At 39.3% G+C, this 22,351-nt stretch overlaps 1 protein-coding gene and 1 long non-coding RNA gene across 3 annotated transcripts in view; one reads left to right on the top strand and one right to left on the bottom strand.

The window, feature by feature from the left end:
• TAFA5 (TAFA chemokine like family member 5) overlaps positions 1 to 22,351 on the bottom strand; it is a 665,524-nt gene that overhangs the window by 176,358 nt on the left and 466,815 nt on the right. The gene's annotated exons all lie outside the window — the stretch shown is intronic.
• Positions 9,986 to 13,468, top strand: LOC112545057 (uncharacterized). The gene is made up of 3 exons (XR_003088460.3): positions 9,986 to 10,391; positions 12,790 to 12,931; positions 13,370 to 13,468. It is a non-coding gene; the product is annotated as an uncharacterized LOC112545057 (long non-coding RNA).

The following is a 22,351-nucleotide window of genomic DNA, read 5'->3' as shown; positions in this document are numbered from 1 at the left end:
GCGAGCTCCTGGGCTGCCACGGAGGTTGGAGCTCCTTGGCTGGTGGAGCCAGAACGGGGCTGGAGCTCTGTGGCCAAGGCTGGGGCCACAGCTCACTGGCCGCTACTGGGGTAGGAGCTCCAGGCTAGAGCTCTCCAAACACTGGGGCCAGGGAGCTCTGCTGGGGCCAGAACTCCCCGCCATGCCACCCGACCATGGATGTTGCAAGACCAGGGAGTCCCAGTTAAGGGAAGTACAACCTGTATTACTTTTCTCGTATGGAGCCTCTACAGCAACCACCTTCCTGACCTGCCAGCCACTGGCTAACACACAATCAAAATGACAAAAGATCATCATACCACATGAAAGTTAAATATATTTTGCAAGCTGATGCATGTGCTAAATGAAAACAAGAGGGCTATAAACATGCACCCACATTTATCTAATCAAAGCCTTACACACCTCTTCTACCTTTCATTTATTTTTCTCCCAGAGAAACAAAATTAGCTTGCTTAGTTTCCTAATGAGTGTAATAGACAATCATGTAAAATAGACTGTTGCTTAGTAAAAAATGCAGTGGAAAACTGCAGGCAGTCTATTAGAGGTAAACTCACTTAATTCTTTAATTGTATCTCTTTGATCAAAAGCAGCTCACTCGGAAAGAAATTGAAGGAGGGGGGAAAAAGCTAAGTAATGAGTATTCACTTTCCTCACACTGTATTGAATGTTTTGTCTGGTGTCAGGACTGGGGAAAGAAATGTGATACAAAGATATTAAAAATGGCATAACTGACTGAGCATGCGTGAACATGCACCACTAAAATTCAAGATAATAAATGTTACTTATAGGTTTGCAGAAGAGTGGAAGCCTGAACAACTGTTCTATATTTTAACCTCGCTTCCAGTGACTGCCTAGTATCTCACTGAACTTTTCTGATGGACAATTGAAGCTGTCCATCAAAACTGTTTTTCCTACTACGGATGTAAGTGAGCAGTCAACTACCTGATAAGCAGCCTCTGTCAAAGAGGGAGCAAGGGGGCGGAACAGGAGCTGGTGCTGGGGGAGCCAGCTTAAAAGCCAGTTCCCCCCAGCACCGTCTCCGTGGGGGGCCGAGGCGTTCCCTACTGCTATGCCTCTCTCAAAGGGAGAGGAACAGTGGAGTCCTGACTGCTGCATCTCTCCCTTTGAAATGCACAAGAGCTGCTTGTAGGTGCCTACACAGTCCCACTGTGCCTCTTCCTTTGAAATATATGGGAGCTGTGGGTGGCTCTTTTATATTTCAAAGGGAGAGGTGCAGTGGAATAGCGAGTGCCCCTCCCCTTATCAACTAATCAAGTAGTCGATGGAAATTCCATCGTTGATTAATCAAAAGTTAACATCCATATTTTCTACTGTTTCTGCTCCTTGCCCTCTATCCTCCCCTTATTCGGCCAAGTCTCAGCATTGAAGAGCTCTTTCTCACTCCTGCCAGAACCTCAGAATTGTTCCCTTGATCAATGGGGGAAGAGTAGAAGAGTAGTATTTTAAGATCATTAAGGGAGCAGCGAACTTAAAAGGAAGGGTGAAAGGGACACTGGTAGGGAGAAGAGAGATAGATACAAACAACCAATCAGGAGGCAGTAAAAAAAAAGTCCAGAGTTCAATTGGGAAAACAAAACAAAACAAAACAAAACAAAAAAATACCCCCAAAATGTGCTGACATAATTGGAATGAGTGTTCTGCACTAGAGCTACTATTTTGCTCTGGGATCTTAGGGTTGGTTTTTTTTTAGTATTTTACTAACTATGAGAAATTGACATAATTAATGCACAAGATTAATGGATAACAATGCATGTTCTATATTGTACAACCTCTAGTTAAGGTTGTCTAATTCTTTTAATTATAAGATGCTCTTTTCAGTTTCTTATAACTTTGCCAAACTGGGCAAAAATTTTCCATGCCAGATATCACACTGATTTCTTTTGTAACAGATCAGGAGGACATTCTCTTGTTCCCTCTGCTCATGCCCAGGCTTAACCCAGCATGGGAAAAAAGAAAAAAAAATCTTATTTGAATGCAGAGAGGTGAAGAGCAGGGGGAGGAACTTCAGGAGAGGGTGGATAGCAAGAGCAAAGGGTGCAGGGAGGACAGGAACAGATGGAGTATGAAGATGCTGAAAGGACAGCATGAAGGCCAGTCTATGCAGGGGTCAGCAATAACAACCTGAAGGAAGTGGCAGTGGTGCAGGGGTGTGCAGTTAGATGAAGAAGGGAAAAGAAACAGAAGCCAGAACATGGGGAAGAGGCTAGAAAGAGCAGAAATAGGCTTATTAGGGGGGATATGGTCAGAAAAATTTATAGCTAAGATTTAGTCATAGGTAATTTTAGTAGACATGGTGGACAGGTCATGGACAAGAACACAGATTCATGGCCCTGTGACCGATCCATGACTTGTTCTATATACCCCTGACTATATCTTGTGTGTTCAGAGCCTGGTGCTCACTTGGGACCTCTGTCACTGTGGCTGGTAAGGGGTGGCCCAGAACCACTGATGTTGCTTACAGGCTACTGCATAGATCCTGAAGTCAGTCACGCCTGTTAGCTGCAGAAGTCCTGAAAAATCACTGAATCTATGACTTTCATGGCCTCCATGACAGACTCACTGGTTTATCTATAGCCACAAAAGCATACTTCCCCTACAGAATGTGGAATTGAGTCTCCGTGATCATGTGATTAAATACCATATCATAATGCATATGTACAAGAGATCTGAATAACAGTTGTATGTACAACTTTGATTCTTGCATTTCCCAACTCTGAGTGCTTGGTTTTGCAACCTTAACATTATTTTAGTGCGTATTTGTTAAACATAATTTTATTTTTCTATGAAAAAAGATGTTTCTCATACAACATTAATCTAATATCTAAGTCCACACTGTCATTTATGTAACAATCACTATATGCTATACATGACTTTGGTTTCTTCAATTTAAGATGGACATATGAGGCTTTCACACTGAAGAGATACATGTCATACTTGTTAGGTCTAACACAAACTTAAAAGACACAGAACAGAGAACTGCACCTGCCATACCTCTCACTAAAAATAAAGGCAGAGACATGCAGTAATGCCTTTGTTTTTGTTTTAAATTATGAAGTAGAAAGGTGATATTTCACAGGTTTTTTTAAAAAAAAGAATTCACCAAAAGTACAATGCATAGAGCAGCCACAAAAGGAAGAGAGGAAAAAAAAGTGTGCTTACAAATAAATTAGCCAAGGTATCAATTGAAACAACAAAGGCTACCCATTCATTAGAACTGTATAGTCCAGAAGGTATGCCAGCATCCAACTCACATGGAACTGTGAATAGAGGCAACTACATGGAAGTTTCAGAGGGATTATTTGCAGACTCCATGGGTGTGTCTAGACAACAGGGTTTTTTCAACAAAAGTTGGCTTTTGTCAACAAAACTATACCTGCATCTACACTTCACCGCGTTCTCTCTTCAGTAAGACTACAGAACGCGGCCCTTTTGTTGACAGTGGTAAACCTCATTTTATGAGTATCTGTCAACAAAGCTTCTGTCGAAAAAGGCATGCAGGCTAGATGTAGCCCATGTGTGGAGGTAGTGAGACTTGGCGAGTGCTGCATTTGGTCAGTGTATGGATTGATTTGTTGACTGTATGTTTAATCTGCAGACCTCTTAGTCTGCATAGCTAAGGCTAAGAGGTCCCTGAATAGTTAACTACTTTATTGTGGGGAGAGGTGGAGCTGAGCTGAACTGATCAGGGAAGTTTGAAGTCCCTGAATGGTTAATAGCTTTCTTGTGGTGAGAAATGGAGCTGAGCTGAGCTACTCAGGGAAGGTTTAGTATAAAAAGTCACTTGCTGTGAACAGAAGCCACTAACATGGGAGTTTTGTAGGGAGTGAGAGAGGACTTCCATCCAGTTTCAGCACTATGCATGATATCAAGATAGCCAGTGGGTGATCAGCAATGGATGTGACATGTTTTCCTTCCTGCCTGAAGACAAAAGGGATTTCACGTGTATAAAGTGCAAGTTGGTTGCTCTGCAAAAGAAGATTCTTAGATTTGAGGGGCAAGTTGGGATGCTAGTAAGAATCAGAAATGTTGAGAAGATACTAGACATGCAGTTTAGGAAACACCAGTACTCCAGATTGAAGGAAGCATTTGGCCACCAACAAATCAGAGAGAGGGAGAAGTCTAAAGAAAGCTTGATGGCTCACAGTGACAAGAAGCATCACAGAGACATTCTACGTGGCTGGAGACATAGGAGGATATGCAGGATGTGGACACAAGAGAGAAGATGACAGGGAGGAATTCCACATAGCTAGAAGTTTAAAATTGATACCCAATCCATAATGTGGAAACTATGGATGTTATCACTAAAGATCCAGATAGTAAAAGGGAAAGAAGAGATGTGTGGGACACACATCTAGGTGGCAGCTGGGCCCAACCTTGCCCATAAAGAGTTCTCCAACTGTCCAAGGAAGACAGATAATCCTTCTTGGAGAGTCAAATATTCTAACAAATCAAAAGAACATTCCACAAGAGACAGGTGGATTACAGGATGCTGTGTTGATTTTGGGCAAGATAATGTTATGAAGGCCAAGACTTAAAAAAAGGGTTAAAAAAAAAAAGCTAGATGGATTCATGGAGGATAGGTCCATCAATGGTTATTAGTAGGGCTTGCCGAACCGCGGCGAGCCCCGCTCACCAGCCGCGATGTCCGACGATCTGTGCATGTGCAGATCATTCTGCACATGCGCAGATCACCCGAACCCGGTCTTCCAGGTTACAATCTACTCGCCACGGGCGAGTAGATTGTATTTTTTGTCGTGCCCTGGTTATTAGCCAGGATGGGTAGGAATGGTGTCCCTAGTCATTGTTTGTCAGAAGCTGGAAATGGCTAACAGGGATAGGACCACTTAATGATTACCTGTTCTGTTAATTCTCTGTGGGGCAACCTAGCATTGGCCATGGTCAGAAGACAGAATACTGGGCTAGACAGACCTTTGGTCTGACCCAGTATGGCCGTATCTTCTGAATGGAGTGGCTAATATGGGACTTGATTACTGAAGAATTACAAGGGTAATGCAATTAATGCAAATCAACATAGGTTTATGGAAAATAGATCCTGTACAACTAACATTTTTAAATGAGATTGCCAGTTTTGTTGATAAAGATAATACAGTGACATACTACACTTAGCTGCTTGTAAGGTCTTTGACTAAGAACTGAATAGCATTTGATAAAAAATTAGCATTTTGGTTAAAAATTCTCTCAGTACACATTAGATGGAAAAGGTTATTTTAAGAGAGGTTATTTTACCTTTATATTAGATACTGGAGTCACTGCTTCTTAGAACACTGTATAAGGTCTGTTAGAAGTTTAGATGATCTGATGATTTTTCTTTTCTGAAGAGATGTTCAAATTCCACAGGATCTTCGTAACACATAGATCCTTGTATTTTGGGGTTGTAGTTCAGAATGGTAAAACGTCCATTTCCACTATCATCATCTATTGTATAGTCATCATAATTTCCATTAAAAGAAACAAAGCAATTTTTAAAAAGGAGACACTATCTCAGATATACGCTAATTCCAATTCTAGTTAGTTCTCAAAATCATAAATCAAATAATTAGAGAATTGAAGAGCTTCAATTATATGTATTTATAGAGCAATTGTGTTTCTCTATGATTAAAAAAGTTAAATTTCTTATAGCAGAAAAATAATATGATTCAAAAAGCAAAAGATTTTAGTTGAAAAGAATTATTAAACCCACTTTAACTGAAAAGTCTAGGCAAAGACTCTTTTATTTATCTTAAAGTGCTCTGACTATGTAAAAATAGCATCTCCTTAACCTGTATGTGTTCAATCTCATACATTTACTTTAGTAACTAAAATCATTTTGCAATGACCTTTACTCTTTCCAGCACTGGAAAGCTCATGCTGCTAAGACTGAGCAAGCTAGATTCTTTTCCATCTGGTGTACCACTGACAGGAATGTTTACTAAGTACCAATCATTGACACCTGTGCAAATCCATTGAAGGCAGCAGGAGATGCACAGGTGACGCTGGCATAATATATTGAAGGCAATAGAGCTGCACAGCTGTCACTGAGGGCTACAGAACATTTATTGCTAGTGATGATGAGTGAGATGGAAAGAACCCAGCTTGACTCTCAGAGCCCAGACTGAGTTTGCATGGTTAGAAGCTAGAAAAATATCTGGTTTTACTTGTAAAGTCAGCACATTTGATTACAAAAACACTGAGAAATAAGCAACTGTAATTGAGTTTAAAGGTTATATTGAAGTGACAGAGAGAAAAACACTGAAATTACTGAGTATTTGTATTCTGAAAGGTGACTGTAAAACTAGTAATGTGGGGTTAGAGTCACTGTTCTGAACAAATACGTTTCAGTATTACAGTATTTTCATTGTAACAGTAATGTAATGCATAAACCTAATTGCTGTATTTTAGCACATTTAGAGCAACTTAATGGTTTCCCTTACTTGCTAGCTTACACATGTGGGCTGTGTCTAGACTGGCAAGTTTTTCCGCAAAAGCAGCTGCTTTTGTGGAAAAACTTGCCAGCTGTCTACACTGGCCGCTTGAATTTCCGCAAGAACACTGACTTCCTACTGGCTGAAATCAGTGCTTCTTGAGGAAATACTATGCTGCTCCCGTTCAGGCAAAAGTCCTTTTGCGCAAAGCTTTTGCGCAAAAGGGCCAGTGTAGACTGCTCAGATTTGTTTTGCGCAAAAAAGCCCCGATCGCAAAAATGGCAATTGGGGCTTTTTTGTGCAAAAGCACGTCTAGATTGGCACGGACACTTTTCCGCAAAAAGTGCTTTTGCGGAAAAGCATCCGTGCCAATCTAGACGCTCTTTTCCGCAAATGCTTTTAACAGAAAACTTTTCCGTTAAAAGCATTTGCGGAAAATCATGCCAGTCTAGACGTAGCCATGCTGTTTCCCAGTTCACTTGTCTGCTCCAGCTTGCAGGCAAGTTGTAAAGTAGGAGTCATCACTAACAGTCAGCACACAACCAGGTAACAAGCAGTTGTAGATGGCAAGATGGTGGTATGTACTTGGGTCATATTTGTACATTCAGAACAATGTAGAGTTTGGATCTGCAGTGTCACAGAGTCTCCGGTCATTTTTTTCCTTTAATCATGCTGGGTCTTCTGCTTACAAAAAGAAGAGTTCCATAGCAGGAGATTCTTACTCTCCTGCCTAAACACAACAGCATGCTTCATCTCTGATCCAAAAAGATTACCTCACGTGGTGAATAGGAACGTTAGCATGAACACTCATTCAACACTTAGCACTAATTGGCCACATTACTGGTAGATTAACAGGGTGCTGTGTTTGTGTCAACTGGGCAGTTGTCCGTTGGGTACTGCAGGAGTGTCACAAAACTCTTAACACAACTCACTCACTAAACTTGAAAGGCTTTATGCACCATTGTCAATCCCTGTGATCACAAGAAAACACTGAAAAACAAAATAAGCAACACAAAATCAGTAGACAATGGCAACCAATAGTAATAATTATTATAGTAATAATTCTTTTATGTAATCTTTCTTCCTGAATTTTCCCTAACACTTTCTAAATTTCATGTATTGTCTAAGTTCCACTCATTCATCATGGCTTTTGCTCCCTCCTGCATGCCTTTTGCCAACCACATGCAAGTGGATTTTAGAGGAAGGACTGAGCTGCTCTCTTCCTGAAGCTCTTGCTGGCTCTTAGCATGAGCAAGTGTTTTAGTTTCAATTGTTTAGGGTTTTTCTCATCTGACCCTGTGGTTACAGCTGATTGATATACAAGGGGATATTCTCATAGGTCCAGCTACTGAGGAACAGGAGCTACGTGTGGCTCTCCCAATGCTTTTGCAGAGGATGGGGTGCCATGCACCACCTTCTGCTCCACCCCAGGAGTTGGAAGTAGGGGTGCTGCTACACTTCCTGGGGCTTAAAATGGTTAAAATTCCATCATATACAGAATTTGCTGTTTGTTTCAGTGGCTCTCGGTACCTCCATTATACAAATTTTTCCAGCATCAATAACTCACCCTCCCTTTTATTCCTGAGTACGATCTAGTAGTCGCTTACCATGACTTACTTTTAGGTTGCACTCCAATGGCCAAGGAGTACAGGTCTTATGAGTAGAGCACTGGACTATGAATAAGGAACAATAGAGCCTGTTCCTTTTCCTGCCCATAATATCTTGTTTGACCTTGACAAGTCATTTAATTTTTCTCTGCCTGTGAAATAAGGATATAATACTTCCTCACAGGGTTACTAGCAAGTTTAATTCATTAGTGTGTGTAAAATACAGAGAGATTGTCAGATGGAATGGTGTTATAGAAATGCAAAGTATTATTAAACTGTCAGTTATTTTCCTATGAAATTAGACTTTTGTCTAAGTAAAAATAATTGGTATGACAAGATGATTGAAAACCTGCAAGTACAACATAAAGACTACCTATTATGCTAAGGCTGTCGTCTGACACTGTGACTCAGCAGCATTCTGGCATTGCAATAAAGTGTTGTTTTGGCCAGTTTGACTCATTTTAATACCTATTCCAGTGCAACTATCACAAAATAAATGTGAAAGTCCAGGAGACAAGCAAGGACCCAGATGTATCTTTGAGAAATCATTACCAATTTGTCAATCTTGTGTATACAGGTTTAGTGCTGGGGTTTGGATCTGGATCATGGTTTGAAATTTTCCAGCAGGCATCCAAAACTTTTAAAGTTTAGGCTTTAAATAGCTGCTCCAAGAGAGACGGACAGATCTGATTTGTAGAAGGTTATTAAAAATATGTGAAAGAGACTCAGGAATTCTCTCACGGGAATTCTGCTACAATAAGAAAAGAAATATTGGAAATGTAGTATGTTGGTAACAAGTAGAAAGAAAACCAAGATGTAGATGGATAGATCTTGAAAAAGTACTTTCATACCTGGTGTATAATTCATACCAGGTCCATGATGTCACATGTCTTTGGGAGGGACCAGAGAGTATGGTTGAGGGAGTTTGTGCCAAAGAGTAGTGACAATGAAATGGCGAGGATAAGAAGTGGATGTGCTAATTTTACCCATCATTATAGCCACCTCAGCCAAGAAATGGAAACACTGTAGAATTTAATCTGCCCCCAGGCCTAACTAAAACCTCCCAAAACTGCAGGCACACCACTTGCAGGTGAATATCCTTGGACACAGCTGAATCAGCTACTGAAGGGAGGTATACGTTAAGTCCCTCCACATCATTTATCACACTTTCAATGATTGCAGACAGGAAAGACTAGGCATTGCCTTTTAACACAGATGTGTTGTTACAGTATCACAACCACTGTTTAGTTCTCAGTTCTCAGACTGGCACAACTATCATCAAGTTCTGATTATCTGATCAGAGGAAAGAATGACTTGAAAGACTGAATGGAACAAATTTTGCAGTAACCTTGATATGGTTGTGCATCCTTATTCCTGGATGTTCCTTTAAAAAAAAAAAGTACTGAACATGGTGGTTGTAATGGAAACGTGTGCGAAATAACCTGAAATACACAGAGCAACGCATGATAGTATTTATTCTATCAAATACAGTGTTTGCTCTCAGGTATCAGATTTAGATAGCATGGACATGAGAGGTCATAAAAAAAACTACAAAACAACTGACTAAATGACTTTGAAGTCAGGTGATCCAATCTACCAGCAATTTAAAAAAAATAAAAGGAAAAATGGAATTCCTTTATAAAATGCTCAAGTTATATTTTATGATCATACTAAAGAGCAACCACAGTGACAGCACATGGAGGATAATACATGGTTGCAAAACTAAATTCCAGACTGCAATTCAGCTGAGGTCTGATGATCTCATAAAGCACAACTCAAACAATTCCTGAATGACAATGAATAACTAACTGAATTCCAGCTTCTCTGCTCCAGCTAGAATCAGAATGCAATGTACAACAGCAGAACAAGATTCTTAATTCTGTATTTTACAATCTGCTGGTGAATAATGTCAAAAAGCTAAAATGGCAGCAGTTACTGACTGTGAATTTTAAATTGATAATTAAACCAAGGAAAGGCTGCTATACAAAAATAGGAGATGTAAAAGGTTAATGAAGCTGTAATAAAGATGGAGAGTTGGCTGTGCATCTTAGAGTGACTTGGAAAAAGAAAAGGAGGTTGATGAAAACTGTTCAGACTGAACTTTAATATTAAGCAACATGTTCTACCACTGAGCCAAAAACATAGCCCAAGCAAGGATATTTTTATGGGTGCTGTAGGTGGGGGAACTCAAGCTGCTATGAATTCCAACATCCTTTTTGAATCACTCAGATCAGTAAAGGACCACATGCACATTTACTGGACGATGATGAACGCCTTCTATGTCAACAAATGCTCTTACCAGGTATGAATTTCCCATGCTAAAACTTTTGCAAAGTCCTCTTTCTAATTATAAGGATGACAAAAGTAGACTTTGTCTATTGCCACATATTTGTTAAGTGATGACAGTGTGCTCAGTGCTGTACATGGCACAAAATTAACAACAATATTCTACATGAATTAATTCAACTCCACAGGATCATTAGTATTCAAGGCAAGCAATTAAAAGTGCACTGCAGCTGTCCTGCTTCCCAGCTCACTCTCTTCTGCCCTCACTTCATGGAAAGTGAGTGGTGGGATTTAAGCTGAAGCCATTAGTCTCACACCAGAGTAAGACATGATACCATGCAGAGGGAGCTATTGGAAGGAACTGTGCCTTGGGGTTAGGGAACAGAATACATTACTTGCTCTCTTTCCTGTTTCTGGACACTTTATCTGGCTGATTAGTAGGAGGCATATCCAAATCTCACATTTATTGTCTCATGGTTCAAAGAGGTGTAAGAAAGGAGGCTATCAGGCAAAGTCTGTGTGCGCTCCATGTCAGATGCACAATAATAATGGTTAGGGGCTATGTAACAGGTTTTCATTAACAAAATAAAGATGGGGGCTGATCCCTATATTCCTAGCCATGTTTATAGTCCTTACCCCACTTCTAGGACTCTACAATCAAATAGACTTTTACATGGTCAACCTCCAGCCTCCTCTTGTCTGCCTATCTGTCCGTATGCACACACATATTTATGCATGCCTGACTCTGTCCTACTATACACCCACACAGAAAGGACCTGTAAGGTAGAGCCCTATGCAGGACAAGTTTAGGGCCTAGCTACAGGAATGGGATCCCACAGGCTCCAAAGGACCCACTGCCATAATAACAAACAAGAGTGAGTAAGAGCAGAATTAAAGTGAACTCCTATGCAGGGCTCTCCCCTCAGTGCTCATAAGAATTTAGTTAAGAATGGTTTGGTGGGCACTTAGAGATGATTCCATACATACACAGCCAGGAAAATAACCATAAAAATATATCTTTCTGTCAAAAAAAATGTCTCTCTGATTTTCTCTCTTCCTCCCCCCTTTTCATGCCACTTTCTTTAGATTGCAAATTTCATGTGTTTCCTAACATCTTTGTACAGCATTTAGCACAATGGGTCCTGGGCACCTTTGAATGCTACTATCATCTGTCATATTACTATTACATTATTATGTAATTCTGTGCTGCTGCTATTGCGCCCAACACAGAGATTTCAACAACAGGCCTAGAGAAGAAAGGGGGGGGGGGGTGATTGGGTGGTTGGCCTATACTGGCAAAAGCTCAGAGTTTTTCAATCTCCAAATTAAAGGGGCACCATCTCAGAACACTTGAAAGACCTCCCACATGTGCAGTGATGATGAGATTCCTAAAACACATCTGGATACAATTCAGCAAACATAGCCTGGAACTGATGTATGGGCCCAAAACCTGGAAGATGGTCAAGCTATGCTCAGAGCAGTTTGGTGTATGTAAGTCATCTGTGCACATCCCACCCATTCTGGGAATGTTCAGTCTCCCAACTGCTCCCTAATACATATTAGAACAGCCTCAAGGTGACTTCTACCTAAACCTGTTGCCAGTAATCTTTGGGGGAGTGGAGTATTCCAACCACTAGGAATTGACCTAGAATAGAGATGCATGTGCATTTTCTACTTTTCTTAGTCATGCTCCTGCATCACAAGATGGGATAGCTAGTGATGCTTGAGCCATTGCACTGATTCTCCACCAGCAAAAGGCTCCCTTCATTATTTAATAGTAAACATTATAGTTGCATCCAAAGGTCCCATGCAGAATCAGGATAAATTGTGCAAGCAGCTGTACAAAGATATTAGAAAACATCTGCCCTAATGTAAATGCACGACTTTCCAGTGTCTGAGATGTCTATGTCTTTAGGCCTGGCTTGCACTGCTGGAGGGAAAAATACCCTTAATATAACCTCATGGCTTTTTTGTCACTAATTCCGTAATTATTGACGGTCTCTCATTGGTAGGGAAAAGTGGAAAAGCAGTGAAAGTTACTGGGAAAGGTTAAGGAAATGGGAGTTCTGGGGTAAAGCATTGAAACAGATCAAGATAAAATGTACTTTACTAGACTTGGATGGTGATGCTCTACTGATGTAAATAAAGACTTTTAAAAATGGAATTCAAAAGGCCTTGAGAATCCAATGAATGTTGCTTTGAAAATCCTATGCTGTATCACAATAACTAGATATGTATAAAATCTCTTAGATCATCAAATGCATCCTTCTTTGCAAAGGGGGATATATAGTCCATAGAAAAAGGCTATGATCTTCATGTTGCATGCATTCTAGAGGAAACTGAAACAGGAGACAGTAAAATATATTTTGCCTGATGGACTAGAGATTTATTTAGATATCTTTGACATTTCTTAGTATCACAGGTTATTTGCAGAAAGGCCAAGAGGAGTCCAAATGAAGCCACAACCATTCCTGTTTTTTTTCATTGTGACATGCTTGATGGAAGGATATGTCATTTACAACTAGGACATCTTCTCAGCAAGATTGTTTCCAGATAGTAAGTTCTGAACATCTCAGAAATAGTCTCTTTGTACTTAGAACTTGCTACCTGGTGAGATGTATTGGCATTATACGTTTATAATTGTACCGCTATAGTAATACTACTATATCTCTTCACATAGACATTCTTATTGGGAATAACAGTCCATTTTTTCAGGGTAGATTATGTTCCTTAAACTAAAAAAAAGGCTACTGTTATTCCAAATAATACTGGTAAAGTAATAACAGTAAATTTCCCCATGTAGACAACCCCTTAGTGTTATTCTGGCCAATATAAAAAGAATCAAATGACTCAATGTGAAGCAGCAAATTTCCCCAGGTTTCCATATTTCCAAGTCAGAATGGCCATTCAAGGGGTGAAGCAGTCACAGCAGGATGCCCAAGTAGGCACCTCCAGGGCATCCTTGATAAAGCCATATTTTTATCTCTATTTTAGATGCCTCTGAGATCTCTGTACCTTGCCTGCATCTCTGCCTTTATGTTACAGCCTTTCCATGGATATTTATAGAAAATTGAACAAAGAAATAAAGCTAAACAAATTACACAAACATGGATGGTATGAAGCAATTCTTGAAGGTTTTTTTGTGTGTAGTTTTCACAGTGCCAATATTAGCCGAGAGTATCATTTAAAATAAAACTCTTATTTAAAACGCCAAATTCAAATGCTTTTATAGAACACAGAACAGAATTAAGTAAGTCACTTTAAAACTTCTAACGGGAGATAGATTTAATGCTACATGCATGTTTATTTTAAACTTAGGTATTTTCCATTTTGCACAATCTTATGGACAAATACTTATCTGAGCTTGGAACAGCATTTCTGGGGGTGGCAGTAACCATATCTGTCAATCATTATATCACTGCTGGACTGTTACAGTACTCAACATTAAATCCAAATGCTCTAGGTTTTATGTAGCACTAAACAATTAAGCACAGCCAGCTATAAAGAAACAGACTGCAGTTTCCTGTAAGGCACACTGGGCCAGAGCCTCAGCTGGTACAAATCAGTGTAATTCCACTTATTCCAAAAGGAGATAAGACTTACACCTGCTGAGGATTTGTCCTCTGCTTCTTTAGGAAAAAGATACTATCCAAGATTTTCATCTGCATACCCTGAAATGAATATGCACTTAAAAAAGAAAAGAAAAGAAATCAGCAATACATTATCCTCAGATCGGAAAGTGCCCAAAGCAAAGAAAGGATATTCCCTTTTTTTCCCCTAATGGCTCAAGGACAACATTGATGCTACATTGTCTGAAATCACTACTCAGAGTGTAAAATTGTTTCCATTTGTAAACAAACATCAATCTCATGTCCTATTAAAGTCACAATGGTTATTAAGTACATATCAAAGCTCTGGTGCATTCAAAAAGTGTTAATTGGAAGTCAATGGAAATACTGTAAGTAAAAATTAAACAGCACAGACAAATCTCTTCAATTCAACAAAGATACAGGAAAGAGGAATATTGCTGCACACAGTCAGGTTTCATCTAAATAAGACAAGGCAGCTTCATTTAATGGGAACAATCCTAATAATTACATTTCAGTGAAGCAACTACTGTGAAAATGTATTAATTTTCAAGATTCGGTTGTGTCATTAGATTGATTCATGTTTTGCTTACCACCACAACTACATATGTATAACAGTGTCAGAATGCACAGATTTATGGCTGCTACCATATTACCACTATGAAAACACTACAGATGTGTAATCACACTAGAATGAAGAACCAACATTTTACAATTTGCTACCTATTACAAATGTGGGAACACTCCCCCACACCTTTGATCATTTTCATTTGTCACATTTGTACAATATGAGATTGGCAGTTTAAAAATGAAGACAGATGAGTGATTTACTTTTTTAAAAAAATTATGGAAATATAATTTTCTCCACATCTAGTTTCAGAATGATGGCTAAAGGCTATTTGCTTAAGTGAGTGGTGAGTACTAGGAAGGGTAGATAATCACATTTAGTGCAGGTACTGTATATATTTATAAAATTATCCTAAAATGCCTCTAGTTTTACGTAAAGACACAGAGAATTTACTCCCTTTTTATAAAGAAATAAGCTGCAATGATATTGAAAAAAAAATCAGGTTTCTGACAACATTAAATTACTAAATGTATTTGCAAGCAGAGGTAATATTTTTGCTACCAATACATTGGCTACATGTAGTCAAGAAAGAACAATGCAAATTTGTAATCGTATGCTGCGGCATTCCAATTTGATAAAAAGTAATTATATTTGCAATAAACAGTTTTAAACTGCTGAAATAAATAAGTTTAAGTGTAGATGAAACTAGAAATAGCAATAATCCCACCAGAACGAATCCTGCTGTCTGTAGACATGAAACAAACCCACCATGACAATTATCCTGCTTTCAGAGAGAGAGACTAAATCCAAGATTGTATGAGCATCAGGTCAAGGCAGAAACTCACTGGCAGGAAAAGCAAACCTGTGAAACACTGAACTAACAATATCCACGCTTTATCAAGAGTGAAATCTCAGGCCCTTTGATGTCATTGGGAAAGCTCTAATTGGCTTCAGTGGGGCCAGAATTTCACTTCAGGTGTTTTGTAAAAATAGAAGTTCTTAAATTTGCAATAGTGATAGAAATGTAGCCGTGTTAGTCTGGCCTTTGGTATATATGGCCTTTGGTATATATGGCTGTGACTATTTTCTTCCACTATTTGATCTGAGGAAGTGGGTCTGGCCCACGAAAGCTCATCATCTAATAAACCATCTTGTTAGTCTTTAAAGTGCTACATAGTCCTGTATTTTGTTTTAAATTTGCAACTCTGTTAATCTGGCACTTTAAAAACAAACATTGTTGAATTTTACTTATAATCTCAACATCCCTTTCACTTGATGGTCTTTTGTTAATTTTCTCCTCCTGCAATCTTAGGGGAGAAAAATATGTTCACCTGATCATCTATTTCTGAATTTGCAAACCAAAAGAAATCATTTTGTTTAAAGTCATAGGTGCATATGGAGGTTAATCCATAGAAGTACCTCCACAACAATTATAATTCTTCCTGATTTAGTATAGATCTAATTTATCTGATCACTATTATAACTAGCATTACTCGTCCCATTGCGACAGTAGACATACACTCAGGTTGGCCTGGCTCAGGAAGCAAAAGCAGACCTGGCTGCCATCTTGCCTGTGTAGGCACCTGCTGCTGCCATAGCATCCCCACTGCTTCACCCCCATCTCACACTGTCTGCATGCACCATGCACTCACACCCACTAGAGAGCTCTGTGGGGCCGTTGGAGTCCATCATTCAGATGCCAACAGGCTGGATCCCGGCCAGCCCACCTGGACCCAACAGCTGGATTCCCTGCACTCCTGGCAAGGTGTAACCTCCATTCCACACTCAGCTCATGAGCTGCTAACTTATTTCCTGTTTGGAGCCACCTCTGGCTGCCATGTGGGAGTGACTATTACAATAAATAAACCCCGGTACAGACACTGGAGACAGAGCTCTGCCCCAGTGGGATCAGCCCTGCACTGCTTGGGGCGAGAGGGAGAGAGGAACTGGGAGCTGCCCTGGTTGGAGAGCTAGGGGGAGATCCACTGGCTGGGAGCGTGGGACACTGTGGGGACCTTGTCCTGGTGAGAAAATGGGGAGCTGAGGGTGGGGCAGGGAGTTACGCTGGCTGAAAGCAGGGAGCGCTATGCCTTCACTCAACCAACAATACATGCCAGTACAGTTATATGATGTAAGGGTTTGGATAATATGCCAGATCTTGATAACATATTCAAATGCATTAACACAGTTCAGCTCTTAAAAATATGTTCAGTGTTTATATACATCAATTTGTTATGGATAAAAATGATCTCGATATTATCTACAGATACTGAAACAATGGTGTTAAAATGTAGACTTCGGGCTGCCTTTTATCAGGCACTCTGAAAATTAAACCCTACCGCTTTATTTTCTGGTTGCTGTATTTCATTTTTAAATTAGTGTTATATTAGAAAACACCTTGCAACCATATCTTCTAATTTATCACACCACGGATTATCTGCAGAAGCTAATCTTCTAAGTGACATATTTGGTTCAGTGCTATACAGAGGGTGCTTGTAATGAGAATCAATGTAGCAAGCAAAGCAGGTTTATAATAGAATAGCTTCAAATTGAGAATACAATCAATGCCAAGCAGTCAAGAACAATTGTCAATGATGGACACTAGATCTTACAATGCTTGTTGAATGCTACGATTTGTATATGTGGTGAGAATTACAGAACCATTATCAGAGAAAATTAATTCTTTCTTTGATATGAAACTGGGATGAGGGAAGTAAAACAAGTCCAACTTATCTAATTCCCTCTTTTTTAGCATCAGACAAGGCTCAATGGAATCAGACAATAACATTTCTTTGGATAAGCCTTCCAAAGCATGACTGTTTATTTGATTATTATGATGGCACTTGTCCTTCATATATATTCTATCCCGCCATTGAACCCAACACAATCCTGCTCAATTAGTATGGAGCATCCTCTTGTTTCCAGCTCCCCCATCCTGCTACACTATCACCAAATTCATCAGCTGTCTAGGTTGATCCCATAGTGGAGATCCAGTGATTCCCATTTTCCCCTGTCCTGATCCAGTGTTCATGCTCAGTCCAGGTATCTTCATGTTTTGCTGATATTCTAAACCCACCAAGGGCATTATCATTTCTGGCCTTTCTAGCTGTTTAATATTGTGAGGGAAAAACATAAGACAGAAATAGGATCTTACATCTTAAAGCGCACACGCACACACACAATTAATTTAAAGAAAGCTAATCAAATATAGAGCTTGTTTACAAGGAGGCATAAATCATAATCCTTGAGGCTGATGGCATATCAAGGTTCAGTCACTATTGCTATTATTTTATCTATGTTAGGTATGCCTCTGGAACACAATACTGTAGTATCTGTGTTATCGCACAATCTTTAATGAATTTATGTTCACAACACCCCTGACATAGTGAAGTGTTGTCATCCCCATCTGCCAAATGGGGAGCTGAGATACAAAATACTCAGCCTCACACAGCAAGTCTGAGCGGAGCAGAGATTCGAACCAGTGTTTCTCACGTCCTAAATCACTGACTTAAGCACTGAACCATTAAAAGACAGACAAGAGAGAAGAACTGCATTTCATCTAGCAAATTAGAAAGATTCAGTGACTGTATCAATGTTCATATAAATTGCAAGTTTCAGGTATTCTGAAGCTATAACTCGGGCGGGGGCAGAGGGAGAGGAGGAGGGCAAAAAGAGCCAGGTTTTGAAATCAAATTTGATATCAATTAGTTTGTTTTTTGAAAGAAATGTACTTTATTGCTTCAAAATTTAAAAAAAAACACATGCTCTCCTAACAAAATGGAAACTAAATTTGCAGTCACTTACATCTATCTCTCTTACATCTGTTACAGCTTTGTGTAAGCTTAATTACATACAATATGAAACAGTCAAGTTATGACTGACTATCTGAAAGTTCCTATTATCCACTGAATGTAAAAGGCTGAATCTAAAGCTCATTGGAATCAATGGACCACCAAGGCTTTGGATCCAGCTCTATATGCATAGCTACATCAGAATTTTCACTTCTGTGCTAAATTGTATATAGTTTAATGACTCACGTAACAATGTATTATTTATCTCCTCCCTAAAAAAGTCCTGCATCCTAATTGGTCCATACTAAATGCTAGTAAGATATACTTAATGGACTTTATTATTATTAAAGTTTTTAGGGAGTCTTGATTTAACTCTGTGCTCTGATCCTTTGAAAAGGAGTCAACTTGTGCACATAAAAGCAGCAAAGAATGTTTGCAAAGAGGAGAAGCATGGTCAATATTCCTAGTTTAGTCTACCTTATTATGGTGGCATGTTGAACCCATCTCAGATAATATAGCATATATCATTCTGATATAGGAACTGAATTCTTACTAGCACTAAAATCATTATAGTGGGTAACACTGGCATTTCAGGAAGAATTGGGTAACTTTTTACTGTACAACAGATTTTATATTAAATATGCAGATTTAACTGTGAGACAAAATACACAATGCCTCTACAGCACTTCCCTCTCCCATTAGGTGACCTACTTATTATTACTATTTAATTTTGACATCAAGGAGTCATATATTCAACTATTTCACAGCTTGTCTTATTGGACGCCTACTTCAGCTTCACATCTGGCTTAAAATAATCCCCTTTCACTTAACAATTAAGTTTGTGATGTCAGCCTATTAGGCAAAAACAAATAAACAAACAGCAACAGCAACAACAACATCAAAACCACAGAAGCAAACAATCCACCAGCTCTCACAATTTAGCCACTTTCTTAGTCTTTTCTGGCAAAGTCCTTGCATAAATAGGTAGGGATACTCTTCCTCTCTGACCCACACAGATCTTGTCAGCATGGTTTCAGCTCTCATTCCAAGCATGAAACTGTCATTGCTATGACTAGCATTTGTATACATGCAATGAAAGAAGAATTCAAAGGTAAGAGACAAAGTTTGCATCTCTTGAAACATAACCTATTTAAATGAGGTTGCCTGGGAGGTTGCCATCTGCACCAATATGTCAGAATAAAGTTCAACACCAATTCAAAAGGATACATCATATATGGAAGGTGATGTTGTAGAAAATCCTAGGTGATTTTAGACTTCAGAGAATGTCATAATTCCCCAGAAAGAAATGTCTGTTTATGGAGTCACGGAATTGTTCCAGTTTGGATAACATTTTCAATCATCATGATTACTTCATGTGACCTAAATAGCACATTCTGCCTTCATAACTAGTAGCTAATATAGACTGATATGAACACTCACTTCAACACAAGCTGAACTCCAATCAGAAGCATCCTCTTCATCTCACTCATCTTGATTCACCCTCAGACTCACTTTGAGGACTGCAGTCTATAGCAGTCCTTGACAAGGATTAAAAGCAAAAAGGAAGCTGGTAAAGAAATACATTTACAAACATTGAACATTGTGTACACTCACAAAGATGGTTCTCAGGATCTGGGCTGCAGGCTACTTGTGGAAGAATCAGCACACAGCTGCAACCCTCAGTGCCATACTGGCAGTATATATATTGTATGTATGTGGGTCACATAACATCTAGGCCTGGTCTACAGTAGATCAGGTAGGTCAATTTAAGGTATACAACTCTAGTTACCTAAAATGCATGGCTGGAATTGGCTTACCTTAAACTGAGCGGTGATGGCATCCACACAGCGGGAGGCCAACAGGAGCACACACTCCCATTGGCTTCCCTTACTCCTTCCAGAACAAGGAGAACTGGATGCCGGTGTGGACTGCCATCGACATTCGATTTGTGGGTCTACATTAGACCCACTAAATTGAATGCTAGAAGACTGACTTCCGGAGGGTTGATCTTCTCCTTAGTGTAGACTTGTTCCTAGAGAGCTCTGTATGTGACCCACAATGGTAAATAAGCTGAGAACCATAGTCTCAGCTTAAAGAACCCCCCTGCCTGAAAAGCAAAACTTAAATTGTCTGGCTGCTTTGACAAGATAAAAATGTGTCACCTGTTATTTTTAGTATTTCAGGAAGATGGATACTAAACGGTGACTTGAAACTATTTGTATAAATTCCTTATCTAGGATGAAAATGAAGCCTTTTTCCTCCATTGTTCTGCCACCCCTTTACTCCTTTTACTGTCACCCCCATGAAAAAATTCTGAAAACCGACATTCAGCTATAATAACTGTAACTCTGGTAGGAGAATTCTGATTTTCCTCCTTTTTTTCTCTCCCTACTCAAATCAAGATAATCCCTTGATTTATATCATGTATGTTGAAGAATAAACAGGTTTGAGCCCAGGGTTTTCATGAACAAAGTTGTACCTGCCATGACTTTTCCATGCATGAGACTGAGTTGGAGTGCTGCTTGGTATGATGATAGACTACCATACTGTATCACCATATTCTATGTGATGAAATCTGAGACTAGCAGACTCTTCCCATTTGGATACCATATTAAGGTCTACTCGCTTTAACTCTGGCTCTGGTGCGATGACTTCAAATGAATCAGAGAGGTAAGATTAGAACCATGGCCCACCAGTGCTAAGAACAAAGCCTTTTGCTGCCTGAGCTAATAAAGAGATCATTTAGCTGGAAGCAGGGTCCTTGGTTTTGTTTCTTTTAACAAATAATTAGCGATCAACATCATGCACTTATCCATACACACAAAGCTACTATGTTGTACCGTTGACTGTTAGGGCTTATTATGCTTGTAGATTTTTAATGTATTGTTTTGTAAATCAAGGCACCCAGCAGCTTCACCCATGGCCATACATACAGATTCAAATGTATTATTATATTACTCTATTATTCATGAATTTGCCCCTTAATTTAATTATGTTTGCTAGTCATTAAATAGGACCTGAATACATTAAAATGAATAAAAGGAGCTATTCAGTACCGGAGTGCTCAGTAATAGACTGATGGATATAGTGCTACAGAACTCCATGGTGCTGACATGGATAGAAGCTGACAGAGTTAGTTAAGTGAGTATGTTCAGTATTCCTGGGGGAAGAGGTGTATGTCTGCTTTACTCTATGACATGCTATGTAAGAATGGGTCATGCATGCAAAGTGAAATTAAAAACATTTGTACCTTCTTTCTTTCTCTTGAGAATATAGACAAAACACTATTTTATAAGTCTCTGAGGAAAAGGACTGGAAACTATGAACTTGGTCCTGCCATTCCTGTGGGAATGTGCGTATTATGATTGTTTGCTGAAAAATTTCTATTGTTGCTATGGCCATTTTACTGCCACTAGTGGCAGCAATGCTGTGAGAACGTGTGAACACTCAACCACCAGGATTGTGAAGAATCATATCATCCAATCTTGCTCAGAGAAAGCCTGGAAAGCATCTTGTCTACATCAGCACCTCCACTGCTGCTTTCATTACTGGAGTTGAACCAGTGGTAACATAGTGGGAAATCTGAAAGGAGGGGATCTAATCTAGACAAGTTGTATGGGAACAGTCACACTGAAAAGGACTTCTAAATGGACTACTGGGTCGGTCAATTTGCAGGCTTGTCAAAAGTACCTAAATGATTTAAGAACACAAGTACCATTCACTTGCAATGGGATTTTTGCTCCTAAATCAATTATGTATTTTAAAAAAATGTAGCTATGAGCCAGACATGGAGGATGGATGTATTTGACTCTCCAAAATGCTCTTTACCCACGATGTTTTCTTAGAGAGCAACAAGAATGATTACTATTTTATTTAAAATTGTTTTTGCTCTAATTTTCTTTGAAATAAATCTATGTAGTAAAGTGTTGCAACTGTACATAAAGTGGCATCACTGTTCAATAGGGATTAATTTAGGTTCAAATATGGTTTAATACATCATATCTGAACCAAGTTCTATCATTATATCTGG

The sequence above is a fragment of the Pelodiscus sinensis genome, chromosome 1 (genome assembly GCF_052426305.1).
Source record: "Pelodiscus sinensis isolate ZL-2025 chromosome 1, ASM5242630v1, whole genome shotgun sequence".
Taxonomy (NCBI): domain Eukaryota; kingdom Metazoa; phylum Chordata; order Testudines; family Trionychidae; genus Pelodiscus; species Pelodiscus sinensis.
This window is presented reverse-complemented; position numbering and strand designations above follow the sequence as displayed.